This window comes from Nicotiana tomentosiformis, chromosome 9 (assembly GCF_000390325.3).
Source record: "Nicotiana tomentosiformis chromosome 9, ASM39032v3, whole genome shotgun sequence".
Classification (NCBI taxonomy): Eukaryota; Viridiplantae; Streptophyta; class Magnoliopsida; order Solanales; family Solanaceae; genus Nicotiana; species Nicotiana tomentosiformis.
Genome location: NC_090820.1, coordinates 63,344,582 through 63,349,834, shown reverse-complemented (window position 1 = coordinate 63,349,834; position 5,253 = coordinate 63,344,582). Strand labels below are relative to the sequence as shown.

At 34.2% G+C, this 5,253-nt stretch overlaps 1 long non-coding RNA gene across 1 annotated transcript; it reads left to right on the top strand.

Moving 5' to 3' along the window:
* Window positions 1-243: 243 nt before the first annotated feature.
* Window positions 244-3,501, top strand: LOC138899384 (uncharacterized). The gene is made up of 2 exons (XR_011410867.1): window positions 244-3,183; window positions 3,265-3,501. It is a non-coding gene; the product is annotated as an uncharacterized lncRNA (long non-coding RNA).
* Window positions 3,502-5,253: the final 1,752 nt, after the last annotated feature.

Here is a 5,253-nt window from a genome sequence, read left to right as displayed (position 1 = left end):
TATTATATCCTTCCTTACACTAAATATTGTAGTACTATTAAAATATTTTCATATTGTTTACGCGACTTCTCTTCTTGATTACATCACCCAGATAGAGTAGAAAATCTAGATACATCAGTACAAGCTATAAACATCAATTTTTTCATTATTTTTAGAACATAATCATTCGTAGGAACAGTCGTGTGAAACATAATTATCTTTGCAGTTAAATTAGACCAATGATTTGTTTTCTTAATACAGTATTAGACCTATCAATAATATTTTGTATTTAGATTTTGTTGAACCAATATATTATGTTGTTCACGTTCTAAATATTCAGCCTTGGATGTGAAATTAAATATCATATCTCCAATTTCCGCTCAATCTCAACCTAGGGCTAGGAGATCTTATCCTTTAGGTGTCAAATTTTCTTTTCATAGAGAAAAGTGAATTGTGTAATTAACTTTGCAATCTCACAGTCTTAATTGAATAAATTTTATCCACAATTCCTTATCCTACATCTGTTTCTTCATTGTATAGTTTCTCTAGAAAGGTAAATTTTTTATTTTTTTTACCTCCAAGTATGGCCTTCTTGATCCCTGGACTTTGCTTACCTTGACTACTAATTTTGGTAATTTGAATATATCATATATGATATGCATGGATTATGGTGATAAAAGCTGGATGAATCTCCTAAGATGGACGGATGAGTATATATGTGGAGTGAATAATTTTCTTGAAAAGGAATTTGAACGAGCCGCCCAAGGAAATGAAATATTATGCCCTTGCAAATAGTGTATTAATCGCTATTGGCATTATAGAAATATGGTGGAGGATTATTTGATTGTTCATGGGTTTGTTGATGGTTATACCAAATGGGTTTTCCACGGGGAGGGATTTTCCTAGAGAAATACACCTCTTCCAAGAAATGATGATGAAGGTTCTAACATGCGTGACGATATTGATGGAATACTTCATGATACATTTGGAAATATAGAGAGTCAGACAAAGGATAAAGAAGGAGTTGGGGAAAGACAATTTGAAGATGCAAGAAAATTTTTCAAATTATTGGAGGAAGGAAAGCAAGAATTATATCCGGGGTGTGAAAATTTCAGTAAACTGAGTTTCACTATTCGGTTGTACTTGCTTAAATCCTTGCATGGATTGAGTAATGTGGCTTTCTCAGATTTGTTAGAGTTGATAAAAGAGGCATTTTCCTTTGCTCAAGTACCAGAATCTTTCAACAAGGCTAGAAATATGATAAAAGATTTGGGTCTTCATTATAAAAAAATACATGCATGCCCTAATAATTGCATGTTATTTTGGAAAGAAAATGAGAAGGCCGATAATTGCTCTATTTGTGGGTCTTCAAGATGGAAGAATGGTGGTCCTTTGACTAACGCAAGCTCTAAAATCCCTGCAAAGATTTTAAGGTACTTTCCTTTAAAGCCTAGGCTTCAGAGGATATTCATGTCTCCTGAAACGGCTGCTACAATGAGATGGCATGCTAATGAAGGACTCAATGATAGGAATATAAGACATCCTGCTGATGGGGAAGCTTGGAAGGATTTTTATTCTTTGCATCAAGATTTATCTAGCGATCCTCGTAATGTTAGATTGGGTCTTTCAAGTGATGGTTTCAAACAGTTTCGGACGATGAGCATTTCTCATAGCATGCGGCTTGTTATGTTAATGAACTATAATTTATCATCGTGAATTTGCATGAAGCCATAGTATATAATATTATCTATGATTATTCCAGGTCCATCGTCTCCAGGAAATGATATAGAGGTGTACCTACGACCATTAATTGAAGAATTGAAGGAACTATGGGAAACGGGGATAGACACATTTGATGCTGTAACCAACCAAACTTTTCGAATGCGTGCTGCCTTATTGTGGACAGTTAGTGATTTTCCAGCATTAGATATGCTTTCAGGATGGAGCACTAAGGGGAAATTGGCATGCCCCACTTGGAATTATGACACATGCTCTCAATATCTCAAACATAATCACAAGATGTGTTACTTGGGTCATCGAAGATTTTTGCCTCTTGATCATCCATTCCGAAGAGATAAGAAGTCATTTGACGGTAAAGAGGAGCATAGACTTACACCTGCTCCTTTGTCGGGTGAAGAAGTGTTTGAAGAGCTGATTGAATTCAACAATATCTTTGGAAAGGGAACTAAAAAAAGGCCTCGGAGTGCTAAGGGTCCGTGGAAAAAGAGATCCATTTTTTTGAATTGCCATATTGGGTGCATAACAAATTGAGGCACAATCTTGATGTGATGCACATTGAGAAAAATATATGTGATAGTTTGCTCGGAACTTTATTGGAAATAGATGGAAAGTCAAAAGACCATGAAAATTCTCGCTATGACTTACAAGAAATGGGGATACGAAAGGAGCTACAACCAAAAACAAATAATGATGGAACTATAAGTTTGGCTAAATCTTGTTTCTACATGAAACCAAAAGAGAAACGTTTATTTTGTACTGTCATGAAAAATGCTAAATTACTAAAAGGGTGTGCTTAGAATATTTCAGAACGCGTGCATGTGAAGGAGATGAAAATATCAGGGTACAAGAGTTATGACGCTCATTTTATGATGCATTACTTGCTCCAGGTTACTGTTAGAAAAGTGTTGCCCAAGAATGTTTCATTGGCCTTGATTAGGTTGGGAAATTTCTTTAGAGCTATATGTAGTAAGGTCATAAGGAAAAGAGATCTTGAAAAAATGCAGTATGAAATTGTTGAAATAACATGTGAGCATGAAAATATTTTCCATCCAACATTTTTTAACATATGCCACATTTGCCTGTTCATTTGGTGAATGAAATTAAGCTTAGGGGTATGGCTCATCTTCGTTGGATGTATCCCATTGAGAGAAACCTATATAAGTACAAGGCATTTGTACGCAATCGATCTTGTCCAGAAGCGTCAATAGCAGAGGGGTTTTGACTGATGAGTGCTTGACTTTTTGTTCGAGATACCTACATGATGGCGTGAAGACAAAATTCAGTAGGTACCAAACTGTGGATGATGAGTGCTCTCAAAATTTGTCACCTTTATTCCCTAATATAGGCCATCCAATTGGAAGTAAGAAAAAAAAATACTTTTCTCATGGATTCACAGTTATGTTTTAAAGCACATCGATATGCTTTGTTCAATACTGGAGATGAGCAAATGGAAAAGTTTATCGAGTAAGATAAATTTTATATATATTTATTTATATTTTATATTTGTTTATTATATGATTAAACTTGAAATATTCATGATTGCAGGGAATATAAGAATTTAATTGTTCATCATAGTAGATCAAATGCACGGGAAAGAGCGAGGAATCATAGTCGGAAATTCAGTAATTGGTTTAAAGAGAAAGTTAAAAATATTGTAGTGCCAGATTATTTACGACGGCTAGCCAAATGACCCAATATGGTGGCCAAAAGATATACTGCATATTTTATTAATGGATACCGATTTCATACCAAAGAACGGGATTTCCGATGCAAGACTCAAAATAGTGGAGTGACTTTATCGGCAACAACTGATAGTTTTGCTAGTGCCAGGGACCAAAATCCTATCGATGGTGAGGTTATCTATTATGGAGCTATTCAGGATATCATTGAGGTTGATTATTGGGGTTGTTTTAGCATTGTATTAGTTAGATGTGTTTGGTTTCGTAATGAAATAGATGATTATGGGTTAACTCGGGTGTACTTCAATAGATTATGCAGTACAGATGACACTTTTGTATTGGCATCACAAGTTTATCAAGTTTTTTATGTGGAGGATCCAACTGAAAAGATGTTTATTATGCAAGGAATAAAGTATCTGTTGATTTGTATGATCTAGAGGAAGATAATTGTCCCAATATTGGAGACACATTTTGGAGGGACCCTAATAATGACATTGGTTCCTCCTCTAGATTACTTGATGTTGATGTTAGATGGTCAAGAGAAGATGTACCCGTTGATATTGTTGATATTCCAACTAATGCACAACATTCACATGATATGATTATAGAATCGGAAGAGGAGGGTGGGTTTGATGATACTGATTGGGACTGGATGGAAGCAAATGATTAAATAAGAAAATTCTGAAATTCTTTTAAATATATTATTTTTTGAGTAAGTGATAATGCATTTATATATATATGAAGATTTTTTTATATCTTGTAGATTATTATTCTGATATGCTTCAATTTTGCAGGACTTGGGATCTATTAACTTTGTTGCTACTGCTGAATTAATTGACAGAGAACTGATATTGTTTTCGGGAATATAATTCTGGCAATATTTTTGCTAACCTATTTGATATTTATTTGATTCAGAAACTACTTAAAAATGCTTTCTATTAATGCTTTTGCTACCCTATTTCGTGTTTGTTTTTTTGAATATGACAGATATTTTAACAGTCATGAATCAAGAAGGGTGCTCAGCAAAAATAAATAAATATCCAACCGCATTCCAGCTGGATCACTTGCATCTTGCGAAACCAACAGGTTTCGTCGTTGACAACAAAAAAAACCTCTCAAGCTATAAGGTCTAATGAAAATGAAGAAAGACAATCAGAATCTCGATCACTTGCATTTTTGCGAAATCAATCGTTGATAACAAAAAGAACCTTTCATGCAATAATGTCTAATGAAAATGAAAAAGACAATCAAAAGCTGAAAAGGTTTCGCAAAGATCTCAATTGCAAGAAAAAGTGTGGCAAGTGCCATTGATTTCTACCTCTTCTATAGCACAAGGAGTACAAGAACAAGTGCGGCAAGTGCCAATGGATTCCATCACTCCTACATCACAAGTTGTGCATGAACCATCTGAAAATTTTACTAATCATGAAGCAATTGAAAAATCTGAGGAACCAGGCAAGTATATATAAATTAAGCAATTGAAAAATGATTTGGCTCTTCTTCTTTAAGCACATCTATATATTCATTAGCTCATATTAAGAGGAATATGAGGTGGATTTTATATCTTTCATTTTTCTTTTCGTATTTTCTTTGGTTTTCTTTTTCTTATTTTTTTTTCAACACTCACCATAAATTTAGTTTCCTTGACTAATGATCATTCAAAATATATGTGCACCTTTTGGCCTTTATATGGTTCCACTCAAAAGATACCCCAACTCTCACCTTAATCTTCTAGCGACTTAAGTGATTTCGCAGATTAATTCAATAAAATTAAATGAAGAACAAAATGGAAATCGGGTTGTAATTGGGCGCAAAAGAAAAGGTTTATAAGCTCAAATGGGCTATCTAAGGATAA